Source organism: Macadamia integrifolia, chromosome 11 (genome assembly GCF_013358625.1).
Source record: "Macadamia integrifolia cultivar HAES 741 chromosome 11, SCU_Mint_v3, whole genome shotgun sequence".
Classification (NCBI taxonomy): Eukaryota; Viridiplantae; Streptophyta; class Magnoliopsida; order Proteales; family Proteaceae; genus Macadamia; species Macadamia integrifolia.
Genome location: NC_056567.1, coordinates 2585321 through 2599585, shown reverse-complemented (window position 1 = coordinate 2599585; position 14265 = coordinate 2585321). Strand labels below are relative to the sequence as shown.

At 37.7% G+C, this 14265-nt stretch overlaps 1 pseudogene; it reads right to left on the bottom strand.

Annotated features, from left to right (window-relative positions):
- Nucleotides 1-6920: 6920 nt before the first annotated feature.
- On the bottom strand, nt 6921-13944 carry LOC122094024 (annotated as a pseudogene).
- Between the last annotated feature and the right edge of the window lie 321 nt (nt 13945-14265).

Below are 14265 nucleotides of genomic sequence, written 5' to 3'. Positions count from 1 at the left end.
CCGCTTCCATGGAAATTATTTAATATAAAATTAATCTCGTTAAAACAAAGTAATTATTTAATATAAACCTCTTCCATCCTTTTGAATTTTGAACAATTGTGTTAGAAAAAAGCATAAACAATTGTATCCAAATGGGGGTAAAGCCGTGGGAATGTTGAAGATTTGGGAGAGTAATGATTATTTAACAAGTAAGCATCTAACAACAGAGTTTTTGCACCAGTGCAAGACCCAATGAGGGACACGCAGGGCATCCAACAAGGGAAAATAATCCTCTGTTTTTCTCATCCCTGTTTTTCCTTGTTTTGCTACCTGCAGAACGCGACACGTGGACAACTTTAAGATCAACGCACCGGATGTAATAATCCTTACCCAATCTTGACCGTTGGTCTCCTTGTTGTTCACGTGTCGTGTTCTGCAGGTAGTAAAACAAGGAAAAACATGGATGGAAAAAACAGAGGATTTTGATCCTCCAACAAGAGACGCAAAGCAGTCATTTCCTCTCCTCTTGTGAGTGGGCATTGAGGAACGGGTAGCATCTTTTATTGTTATTTAATAGATAAAACAAAATCTAATCGATTTAAATTATTTTTTCTACTAAATGATGAGTTTCTTTTAACTTTTTTTAGTCTTTTAAGCATCTTTCTCCTACATTCTTATCTTTCTTCTATGTTTATCGAATGAATAAATGGCAAACCAGCCGTTTTAATATAAAATTAATCTCGTTAAAACAAAGTAATTATTTATTATAAACCTCTTCCATCCTTTTGAATTTTGAACAATTGTGTTAAAAAAAAAGCATAAACAATTGTATCCAAATGGGGGTAAAGCCGTGGGAATGTTGAAGATTTGGGAGAGTAATGATTATTTAACGAGTAAGCATCTAACATCATAGTTTTTGCACCAGTGCAAGACCCAATGAGGGACACGCAGGGCATCCAACAAGAGACGCAAAGCAGTCATTTCCACTCCTCTTGTGTGTGGGCATTGAGGAACGGGTAGCATCTTTTATTGTTATTTAATAGATAAAACAAAATCTAATCGATTTAAATTATTTTTTCCAAGCCGTTTTAAGGTTTCCACCAATGTTTTCATTACAGATTAATAGATAATGCCAGTTTCACGTGTATCTTTCCAATACAATACACATGTCCTTTCTGCAAATTGCTTTGAAATTGTATTTGGAAGGCATCTCCACCAAGTGTGCTGCATTTCCATGGCAATATGATTTTTTATTTACCATGGAGATCCACATATAATTATTGCAAAGGATTATTCAGAATTGTACCATACGGGAGGATTTCAGTCAGGGGTACAAGTGGTTTTCTATCAATGCTCCTCCTGCATGATGTAACATTTTTTGAGTTTCTTTTCTTTAGACATTTTCGTTTGTTGAACGTGCACCGCTATGTATATGTATCTTAATCTTAGGTTCATGGTGCTGCTGATGTGATATACCATGGTCATATTAGCCTACGATAGGTCGACAAATACTGGACCGAACTCAAAGGTCAGCACGATGGGATTCGACCATGATGATCAGTGGTGTGAAACTCGACCTCGACACAACCTAGCACCTGTGGTGCTCAGCATGACTACACTTTGCCCCATGTGATGAAAAGGTGCACCTCAGTATGAGTATGGCCATGTCAGCGAAACTACCTTGATCTTAACCATTGTTAGCACAAACGCATTTAAAACGCGGTTGTCATTTTTATACGTTTAAAACACGTTTTCTTGTATGTTACTATACAATACCGAAAAAAATGGGAACGGCTAGAAAATCTGTTTAAAACATGTTTTAAATGCGTACCCGTATTTTAAGGGTAAAATAAAAAATTTTCATATTCATAAAATAAAAAATAAAAAAAACCCATTTGTAAGGTAAGTGGGTAAGGGTAACTAAGGTTTTTTTTTTTTTTTTTTTTTTTTTTTTTTTTTTTTACTTTTTCCCATCTCATACGATTAGATTGCCCCAGTCGCCTAGCCCAAGTTCCCAACCTCTCGTCCTCATCTCCTAAATGAAATGAAATGTTGAACTCCTAATTGTAGACACCCAATTTTATCACCCTCCTCCGGTTATGATGACTTACAGATCTTGGACATTATCTTTTATTTCCGATTGACAGAGATGACAACTAATTGAGGTAACTATTCTTAGAAGCATTCCATACTCACCCAAAATCCCTAGAAAACCCGTGCATAGTACTTAGAATTATAATTCCAATGATATATGGTATGTCAAAATTGGACCATTAGATCTCCCGCAATCACTCTTGGAAGTCGCACCTTGAGTGCCCAAACCCCGCCCATGCGATCACCCACGCTTTGCCTTGAGTGTCCAAACCCCGCCCATGTGAGCACTCATGCCTTGCCCTAAGTGCCCAAACCCAGCCCATGCCAGCACCCATGCCTTGCTTTGTGTGCCCAAACCCCGCCCATGCGAGCTTTGCATCCCTACCCACGCCCCGTGTGCACTCGACCAAGCCTCATGTGTACCCGACCAAGCCCCGCGCATGCCCAACCAAGCCCCGCTCATACTCGGTCAAGTTCCAGCACCCATGTCGGATTTCCCGCACCCATAATGGAGTTCCAACACCCATACCCGAGCCCCAGAACCCATACCCGAGCCCTAGCACCCCTGCTGGAACTCCAGCACCCCTGCTGAAGCTTCAACACCCTGTTGAACCTCCAGCACCCTTGCCGAAACCTCCAACACCCCTTTTGGTGATCGGAATCCCCCTTTCGACTACCGATTTAAAGAAAGAATTCCCTCTTCACCTGCCTGTGTACCCTACACTGCCTTGCTAGCGTACCCTACAGCGTGGCCTCCCATTGGTCCATAAATTAATCTTTTTACCTTATTGACACAAAAAAATTACCTTTCACTCCATTGGCTATAGAAATTTACCCTCCACCTCATTGGTCTAAAATTTCTTACTTTCACCTCATTGGTTTAGGAAAATTACATTTTACCACCATTGGTTAAGGAATTTTCTCTCTCCTCCCTATTGGTCCAAAAATCCTATAAATACCCCCTCCCTTTGATTTTACAATACCACAACAACCCAAGTCTCTTAGTGAACAACCCATGGTAGCAGAGCTCTGCCCTTTCTCCTCCTCTCCCCCTTTGAGGTTTTTCAAGTCTTTGGAGAGATCTTCATTTCTTCGGATCTTCGAAGTGTTCTTCGGGCCTTCAGGACTCTTCAATCATTTGCTTTCTTTGAGTGAGATTTTTAGAAAAATTTTCCTCCTAGTGCTCCCTTAGCCTATCCCTAGCGGAAGCTCTGTCTGAGTGCCACCTCAGCCTAGCCCTCCCTTAGCCTATTCTCAGCGGAAGCTCTGTCCTAGTGCGTGCCACCTCAGCCAAAATACAAAAGTAACCATTCCTAGCCGGAACTCTGTCCGAATATTATCACAGTCAGCATCTCTCGAGAAAGGAAGTTGGAGGTCAAGACCATCTTCCCCTGAGCCGAGAGAATCTACAAGAAAATTCGTACCAGCATCAACTAGGGGGTCCACCCCTCTTGACCCGAAACAAGGGTGAAACTCAAGTATAATTTCTCAACAGAATTAGCATAATGTAGACTTTATATTGACCTCGTTTTAGTGTATATAGTTATTTAAATTCAGTCAATGGATGTATGTGTGATAACTTTGCCATGCACATAGAATATGAATAATTGTGGAAAATGTTTGTTCTTAAGTATCTAGTAAGAAGACCGGTTGAACCGGGTAGATTAGGTGCCTAACACATTCCCAACTCTACAACCTAACACTTACCCTAAATCTCTAGACCAGACCAACTTTCGGGCCCTTTTGTCAAGAATTGGGTCCACCCCTAGGTCCTAGTTCCATAATCCAAGGTGGTGACTCTAAACCGCTTTTGCATGATCCTGATCCCCGTATTGGATCATCATCAAATCTCCATCTCGAATGACGAACTTTACACTCTTTTGAAATAGGCCTCCACGTATCTCTGAGCGGCAATACGACAGTGCGGGGCCCATAGGGTAAGCACACACAACACACCCCTCCTTCATGAAAGAGAAAGAGAGGAGAGAGGATGGAATGCAAACACACCAAAACACTAATTTTTTGTGTGTTGTCTTTTGGCCGCTACCCTCACACTAAGATCAGTGGTCGTCAAACACTCAAACGACAAACGCAGCTGAAGTGTTGAACTGTTGCTCGCCTTCTCCCTTCCAAGAATCGTAATCGGTCAGTCCAAGGCTCCAAGGTTCTTGTTTGTTCTTGATTTCGTGAAACATTTGTCAAGATAATTATTATTTTTCTTCTTCCCGTGATGGTAGATGATCTGCTTTTTGCTTTTGCTAGTTGATATGTTATGTTCTATAACCATTTTGTGGTTTTGCTTCAATTTAATTTGTTAAAGATTTTATTCTTCCAAGGAGAACGAGAAGAAAGAAATCAGTTAGGAGGAGACCCTTTTTCGATATATAGGATTCATTTTTGTCTTCTGTTACATTTCTTTTCAACCTGTGATAAAATTTTCAGTATTACATGAGAGTTTCTAGACTTGTTTCTAAAAATTCCCCCCCTTTTGGGGCATTTCCTTTTTATGTTGTTGTCTATGTTCATATTGTAATTTATTATTGTCCTCGTCTAAAGGTTATTCATTTTTGGTGTCTCTTGATGAATTTTGTGTTGCTTGTTTGATAATATTATCAAAATTAGGTTTTGAATGTAAAGTCATTCTTGTGGTTTTGAATGTAAAGTCATTCTCGTGTTTTGGCCCTCATAAATGAACACAGGTGACTATGTTAAGGTAGAATGGTTCCTTAACTACACGATTTGCATGGAGTTTTTTTTTTTTTTTAAATATTTTGGACATGTGTTTTTTATATTTTTTTTAATTTTGATTATGGTGTATTAATTTTTTAATTTGGAATTTACATTGGATGCTATATTTTGGATGATATATGCATGAATATTTGATGTCGTTGTAGTTTAGAACATTAGATGCAGGTTTACAGGTAATAATCTATCAAATTACATGAGTATACGTCTTTTTTTTTTTTTTTTTTTTTTTTTTTGAAAACTACACATTTAATACTCGTACCATTCGTTTCCGTCTGTTTGTCGTTCCCTTTTTTTATTGTACCGTTCATCGTTTTTATCTATTTAAAACCCACACCATATGCCTATGTTTTTTTGCCGTTCCCGTTTTTGCTAACAATGATCTTAACCGCACCTCTTAACCTAACCAGATAGGGGTTAGACAGTTATTTAACTAAGCTATGATTAAGCCAAACTATGATCAAGTTAACCATTATGAGATTGGCCAACTCAGTAGCAAGGAGGGGTAGATCTACCAATGAGAGGATTGTCCACGTTGACCATAAAGAGGACATTCCAACCAATCAGAAGACCTTCGAACTATTATATAAAGGACCCTTGGGAGATTTAGAAGGTAATACTCTAATCATACTAAGTACTTTGTTAAGGTTTCCACTCTGAGTTAAAATCTGATAGAGGCATCAGAGCCTCCTTCCCCGAGCTCGTTTTGGGCCAGTTTCTAATATATGTTGTGCAGGTTCATATTAGGACAGGATTGTGCACTAACATGATGATTGACCAATAAGAAGCCTGAAATTTTGTATTCAAAATTCTTTGGAATTTTGGAATCCTTTTTTTTTTTTTTCCCTGAGATAATTATCCTCCTTTGCACCTTTATACGATTTGGATCGTGATCCTCTCTAATTCTTTGAAAGTGCAATTCAATGCAATTCTGGTATAAGATTTGGACACAAGTCCCTAATGACATGGTTGGTCCGGATTCAAAGATAGAATGTCGGGAGTTTGGATGCTGTCTTGAGGTGGGCCAAGAAAATTTTCCCCACAGAGTTCAACAAGAAAAAAACCCCAAATCTCCACCATTACAAAGCTCAATGAAGATATCAGGATTTATCAAAATTTTACCTTGCAGGAACTTTGGAATACACTGAACGATGAGAGAGGAGTTGCAAAGGACCGTAAGGAGCTTGAGACACCTTCGAGCTTCAGAACCTCAACAGCTTGACCACCTAAACGACGACAGAGGAGCTTCACCCTGAAAGGAGGAGTTGCAGTGAACCTTCAGAGTTGCAAGGAAAGTTGCAGCGAGAGTTGTAGCAAGAGATCATCGCCTTGGAGTCGCCGGCGTTGGAGATTTCCACTAAGAGTTGTAGAGAGTTGAGCGCAAGATATTGAAGAATGCCCTTTCTATCGTTTTTTGTGAGAAGGGTTTTGGGAAGTCACAAAACTATTGGGATTATCATGATTTTTTCTCCTCGCTTTTGTTTCAAGAAAAGAAAAGCAAGTCAGAGGTATTTTCTTCATTCTTGTTTTGGAAACAAAAGTAGGCATAAAATTCAATTTTTATTTTTATAAATAGGTGAAACAGAATAGAAAAATCAAACGCAAAAGAGGATGTTTTTCTGTTACTGTGCACAAAAAAATGGTAAAACACGGTTCTAGAAACAAAATCAAATGGGTCCTAAGTTGAGTGGAGTTTAATTGAGTCGAGTCTGAATTTTCTTTCAGTTTGACCTCTTGCATTATCTTTTTAACATAAAATATGGGATTCTAATATTTTATTAAATTCTAATGAATCATATTTTATATTATCTTTCCCCAGTGGGAGGATCAAACCAATTAACTAGTGAAATCAGTACATCCCTTGCACAATTTACATTCTCTGTGGGTGGTGGGGGTGTATTAAGGCCAGGTTCTGTTTCAGTGAATTTCTGCACCGAACCCCATCCATTGCCAAACTTGGCATTCCTAGTTGACACAGGAAGTCTGAGTTTTAACTTCATAGCCAATACCCACAGGTGCACCGCTGCCTATCATTGATTACCTTGAACCTCAAATCATGCCAGTGATTTAAGAGGCAATTAGATCAATGCTAAATCCATCTAAGATAGAACAGGACATTACCTACTGCTTTCAAAAGAGGGCATTAGATCAGTGTTAGATCCATTCAAAAAAGAAAAAAAAAAACCATTACACAGTACTGATGAGTTTGGAGTCTGTTCCAACCTTTGGCATTTTCGAACTAAGTAGCCGTCCACGAGACTCAAAGCCAGGCATTTGCCTTGGCAGTCCAAACTTTTACCATTGCTTTAAGCATAGGACTGGTGAACCTCAGGTGATGAACAGTGCATTAATCCCTGTAGACTAATGCTAATCAGTGATGAAATAAAAGGATGAAAAATTACATGACAGGGATTATTAAAGATAAAGAAAATAAAACAAATAGATTACCCAATAAAGCATCTCAAGAAATTTTGTTTTTCACTATCATCAAGAAGGGGAATATATATATAAGAATGACAAGCATCAGAATTCCACAGCTTGCTGGAGTGTAACCAAATAATTTCCCTACTGAACATTTCTAGATTCAATATTTTAGGGCCCTTTCACAACATACATATCAAAAAATGCAATTTTATCATAAACAATTACCTGTGCTGATATGCACAAGTAATGAGCTTCCTATATCAAGGGGTTTTTTTTTTTTTTTTTTTTGGGGGGGGGGGGGGGGAATAAACAAAGTATAAAACACCCACATAATATAAGTTGACTCATCATCCTGCCATTTTAAGTTCCCCTCACTGTCCCATAGTTTGCTAAATGAGCCACTTAAAAAAGGCTAGATAGCTCCTCCCTGAAACAAAAAGCAGATCCCTTATCAACAACACCTGATCAATATCAAAAATAGACCACATCCAGCAATTTGATTTCGCTCCTGGCCAAGCCACTGAAAATTTGGGACTCCAGAGCAGAGGGTCGTGATCTACCCAAATGGAAGCATTTAACTGATGCATCTCCACCATTTGACTCTGGGCAGGCATCAACAAATTCAATTGGTATGTTTGGAATTTTAGGTAGTTGGAACTCTGGGCGTAGACTAGGTTTCTACCATCTTGACAAGAAAAGCAGTCTCAAGTGCTGATTCCTTGCACTGCAAATACCTGTTTTCCTTCACTATATCTGTTGTTAAATTCAGCAGAATGCGTTTAGGGTCATAAATAGCAGGGGTTATAAACTACGGAGTTAGTTACTTGTAATCTACTCCTGCATTAAAGAAGTTAATGAAATCTCGGTAGTTTTGATTGAGATTGATCTATCTCACACACACACACACACACACAATTTTTATTGATATATGAATATAAAATTAATTCTATAGATGGAGCAGTAAAAGAAGAGCTCAAGAGGCATATAAAAAGAAAAAAATACTAACTACGAACCAAATTAATCATTTTGTGCCTACCTTCAAAATTGCTACACAAAATAAATCTCGGCAAGAATTAATAGCTCAAGCAACAAGAAATCCCCCTGCACTATATCCCCAACCAGCAAGCTTGTTTTCTTGCACAATTTCTTCCTCAATAAGGAATTTAGCACAGGAAATATAATCATTAATAGAATTATGCTTTTTAGTGCGTCTACCATCATGGTGGCATTTTTTCCCCTACCTCCTCCACCCCTGATAATAGAAGACATTCAAATGGTTTCGAACAACAATTAGGTTTAAGTTTCAAATTCAGTATTTGAGAACATTCCGTGATGTACAGTCAAGATAAAGAGTTGGACCATTTAGGTAAAATTCTTTCAGTTAGCACTTTGAGAGAAACTGAAAACCAGGGCTATGAAAATAGATATTTAATTGGTAGTACGGTCCATTAGGTAGTGTAGTTGTTGGCATCAGTTTAGTCATTAAAGAGTCTTCCTTTGGTTAGTTGGGTTGGGCCCAAGTCATCTAGAAGATTTAGGCTTCAACAATTCTAATTAGTCAAGTATCTTAAAGTTATTGCTAATTAATAGACTTTAAGAGACTCTTTTGTTTTCCTTCTAAATAACTAACCCCCTATAGATTAGAGAGGAATTAAAGAAATTTTATTTTTAGTGTGTGCCAGGTGAAGGCTTCTCTCCTCTTTTTCTTCTAATTTATTGTTCCCGGGTACTGTTCACAGTCCCATAACAACCCTCCTATCTCTTCTTTCTCATCTTTTTTCCCCCATCACACCTTTCAGCCCTGGTTTATCAGGAAAATTTTCAGATATGAGCCTGCGGAGGAGCTGATGTGATCTTGAATTTGTAATCTAGAAGCTAGGTTGGCTGGCTGTATCAAGAAGTCAACAGAAAATATGAAAAATATGAGAAATGACAAGTTCCAAGGGCTAGAGAGAAGGGATAACAATACCTAATATTATGATCCATGAACTGTCTCTGAGAAATGCGTGTTTGTTCTGAGGTGTGTTGCGGTTTAGCAACCCTTGAAAAGACAAGTAAAGATCTTTGTTATCTGTTCCAAATATCCTTCTGCCTTCATTAAGGTTTCCTGGATTACAGAAATAACCATTACTTTTCCGGTCAATATCCAACAGTTGAAACTTCCCAACTAAAAAAAACAAAAAGGGACAAGCTAATGGGGGAGTCAAAAAGCTGAATCATAGTTGTCACGGTGCCAAGGCAAACCAAGGCGGTGGAGGGTTGTCTAAGCGCTTAGGCGAGAAGGCGCCCGCCTTAAGGCGAACAAGTATTATTTTTTATTTTTCCTATTTTCTAACATTATTTAGTAAGTTATATATACCTTGTATTATAAAAAATCAAGATTAAGCCACATCAAGTCATTAAAAATCAACATTTAGCCACATCAAATCATAAAAAATTAACATTAAGTCATATTAAGTTATAAAAAATCAACATTTAGAGAAATGCTCTTATTCTATAATAAGTTTGACTGGTCAAATGATTTTATTTTTACATGAGACTTTTTGTATTAGTTATAATATAAAACCAGCTTTCTAAAAAGTCTAAGATTACTTAAATCTGAGTTGCAATGACAAAGTTATGCTTCAATCAAACTTATTTTTAAGTGCGCGAATACTGTTAAAATTGCCTGAATGAAAATAATTTTATGAATATCAAAACAAAATATTTTTTTACCGGACTTTTGGTTTTTAGCAATGTTTTAACGTGATAGAATTTATAAAATTTTCATAATTGAGAAAAACCCTAGTATTTAAAAATTGAAAATCGTCCCTATAACCAAAATCCAATTTTTGTTCTTGGACTGGGGGGTTGACTTTTTATCCTTTTGGAATTTGATTTTTAAACTATTTTTATTGGATTCAAATAGGGGATATTTGCTTATTTATGAATAGTATCTTAAGTAAATGAAATAACAAATATTAAAAACATTTACTTGAATGATATTTGGCATAAATAAGTGCCGAAACACAAGGCAACATGCAGTGCAACAAGGCGGCTGTCGCCTAGGCCCCAGGCAAACCGCCTGGACGCCTTGGCGACGCCTTGACAACTATGAGCTGAATACCTCCCGAGATTGTCTTTGAGCATTAAGCTCCTAGAAGAAGCTGTACCATACAAAGTTCGAGTCCTTTCATGCAAAACATTTTGTTGTTGTACAATAATCCACTTTCCATCTGACAAGCTATAATCCACCACAGTATCAGGCATCTGCCAAAAACATCTGTATGGGTTAGTAACAGAAAAAAACACAGATGATTCATCATATACAGACACATGCAAAACTATGAAGTATAAGCTGTAAACGGTTACATTACCTTCATTTGTATTCAGAAAATGAAAACAGACTACTCAAGCAAATGTTTTTCTACCATGTTGCTCAAGTAGTCAATTTTTTTTAAGGATCTACGATATTTTTTCCTTGTCTAAAAAGTTGAGATAATGTCGATGAAAACTAGATAATAGAACCAGTTAGACAGCGTCAATTGCATGGGTCAAACTATGATAAACTGGTGAGAGTCAAAAGGCCAGTAACCTATTTCAAGGACCTAGGATGCCAAAGTTGAAAATTACATAAATTTCATAACTAGTTCCTTTCTGTTTGAGATTCCCTTGCTTATACTCCCTGCTCTCAAAAGAGAACAGCCCATTTCTTTATGTTTTCCATAGACTGCACAGTTATTCATGATCAATGATTGTATTGTATTTCGCAAGGTACACAACACCTAGCAAGTGGTCAAGATATCTCTACGATTTAAAATAAAAATCTTGAATAAATTTTAGGAATCTTTTCAGGGTTGGACTGTTGATTGTCTTGAAACTAAGAGGTTTATATATGGAAATAGCTGCTTCGGATTATTCATATTAAGAGGTTTAAGGGGGCCATAACTCTTTAACTGGCAGTAGATACCAGATAAATTTAATTTCCTGGAACCTAAACACCATTCCCTTTTTGCCAAAAATAGACTATGTTCGTAAAAGAACTTACATAAACAGGTTTTCAATATAGCATTAAATCAGTGAATAGACATTATGTGATGACATTATGTGATGAAGAAGTTCCAAGAGATGAGTTTTCTTATTAAACCAGCATGAACAATTCACATACCACTGGTGAGGATATTGTAAATCACATGGTTGAGGAGTAGTAGTCATAGTTCGGTCCAGGCGAAATCTGAGAAACGTGTTTTGGAAGAGGAAGGAAATGTGGATTGAGCTCCTTCAGATGAATTGCTCCCTGCCAGAAAGAGAGAGAAAATTAGGATAAATCTCACAGTGAATTAGGAATTGTGGTTCCATAATTCCATTGGCATGCCTTGAAAGGTAATAACATGGATCATGACAGTGCTAAGAAGAAACTGAAGGCAGATACAACCAAAAAGTATGAAAATTCCTTGCTCACTACCACATGGCTATCAGTTATTCAAAATGAAACTATGAGCAACCGTAAGTGGGTTATCTGTTGCAAACAAATACTTTCTTGCGGACTCAAGATTGTAACCATTATAGAATGTGATGACATACAGAGAGAATTAAAATAACCTAGAATGTTGAACACAAGATCAAAAGCATATCATAAAAAATAGAAAGCTCACCTTCCCACTAGGCAATGGTAGATTAACTGAACAAATTCAGAAAATCCTGACCTCCATCACTTTTAAGAGAGAGCAGATTAAGAGAAATCAAATGTTACACAAGGACAATGAATTTAACAAACACATTTCCTAGGACTCGCTGTGCAGAACTTGAACAAGAATATTCACACCAAAAAAAACTTAAACAAGAATGGCATGATAAGATATAGCTCTAAAAAATCAAATGAGCTAACTTCCCAAGATCTGGAACTAGATGTTCCAACAGGAGTTCGGAGCAGATAATGGGAGTCAACAGGTTGTCCATCTTTTGCGGCATCCGTAAACAGATAAAGGAGTCCTCGATGATGTTCGACAATGCAGTGGGCTTGTGCTTCACACTCCCACACCAATGTCATGCCAGCCAAAGGATCAGCAGAATTTATCAAGAACACCTGTACAAATTAGGGGAAAAATGAATTAATGATAGCCTAAAATCACTAGCAGCATAGAAGGATTGCCAAAGGACAATCTAAAAGGGCAATGGAGTGATTCTACCTTAGAAGAATTGTTTGAGAATGTACATACAGTCACGAACTGGAAATCCTTAGTGTGTCTAATATTAACATAAACGTTCTCATCTGACTCTTCTGAAAGCAAAACATCATCCTCATTGGTTCCAAGCATTCTGCAGAAGATCCTAACAGAGAGTAACAAAAGAAATAATATCAGTAACAAGTATGCCCAAGAAAGAAGAAAAAAAAGATTAAAGTTCTTATAAAAAGTAATACTATATAGCAGACTTGTGAATCTACCAACCTATGGGGCCTCTTATTGTGGTCAGTTACAGTGTAGAGTAACAATTGCCCACCCTTGCTCAAACCAAGTTCGAAACCCGATCAGCTTGAGGCTTACTACACAGCGAACCAGAAGTAAAATCCCTTACAGATAACCGAAAGAAATCATTGTCCTTGTCATACATTGTGTATGCCAGAATGATGATTTGGGGACATCAAAGACATGCTGCTCAAGAGTATTAAATATAGAGGAAAATGTATCCCACACCCTCTCTTATAATGAGCCATTGGGTTTACACTACCACTCTCTTTCAGACAAAATGTGGACCCCTAATGAATGAATCCGTCTACCGCCCTCACGTTGGTGTAGTTTCCCACTATGACGTTTTGGAGAACCTCTGCCCTAAATATAAATGGCTAGGTTAAATAAGGTTATAGTTATAGGTACTCTTAAGGATCAATTCTTGTTTGCAAAGTAAAACATGTGCTTTATTTCTTTTTTCAATCCGAGTAGGTGGAAGAGAGGACACAAAATATCTACACAGAAATGAGGATGTTTGGGGATTTGATTTTAGGATGCCAAAAAGTGAAACAAATGTAGGTTAGAGATTGGGTGATTCTTCCTCCAGAAAATGTTTTCATTCGCCCATGCAGTAGAAAAAATCCCCCCACTACTGGTGATTTGACCTTGTGATTGGATTCCTATGTCATCATAAATTCCCAACCCTATTGTACTGAGTCGAAAACATACATCCCTCCCTAGTTAGTTCAATTAGATGGATCGAAGATGGTAATGTGGGTGAAAGAAAACTTGATCCCTCAATATTTGACAGAAAAAGTAAGCAGGTACCCTTCTTACATTTTTGAACCCAACAAGTTTGACACAATATAGAATGGTTTTTTGTGTGCGTGTTGGGGGGAGGGGGTCAGGGGTAGAAGGTTCGTTTAATTCTGCCACTTTCCTGTTTTGAAAGACAATGGATATACTGCTCGTACGATCACCTAACCGTATGTGTGAGCATCCAACACCTGTCCCACTTCTTACCAATACATGGGTGAAAAGAAGTATATTTGAAAGCAAAAGGGACAGATGTTGTATGCTTACCCGTACGACCAGGTGATCCTACGAGCAACGGATACAATCTCGTTTTGAAGAACTTGAATGCCGCATATTATTTCAAATGGAAAAGTAGAATGGTCTCTGCTTAGCATTCATTTTGACTAGAGAGTTCATCTTACTCCTCTAGCCTATGTTAAGGCCTGTTCTTGTATAAGCATACTAGAAATAAGAAATGCCGCACCTCAAGGCACAAACCGAACTGCGAAAGAGAGGTAAGAACTCCAAAAGCCAAGTTTCTTCAAATACCAACTTTGAGGTTGTACATAGCTGTGTGATCGCAGAGAAAGAACCAAGCAGAGAGCGTTTTAGTGCATCCCAAAAGAGATACAAGCAAACAGGGTCATTAAGAAATTTACCATATCAGACTTAAACTGCTCGTGCAAACATTTTCATGGTAAGAGTAATGACTGGCCATTACTACTCTGAATTTGCTGCAGCTTAATGACTCTTTTGTGTATACTTGTGTATGAAAAGGAAGAGTAATAGCCCGGATTTG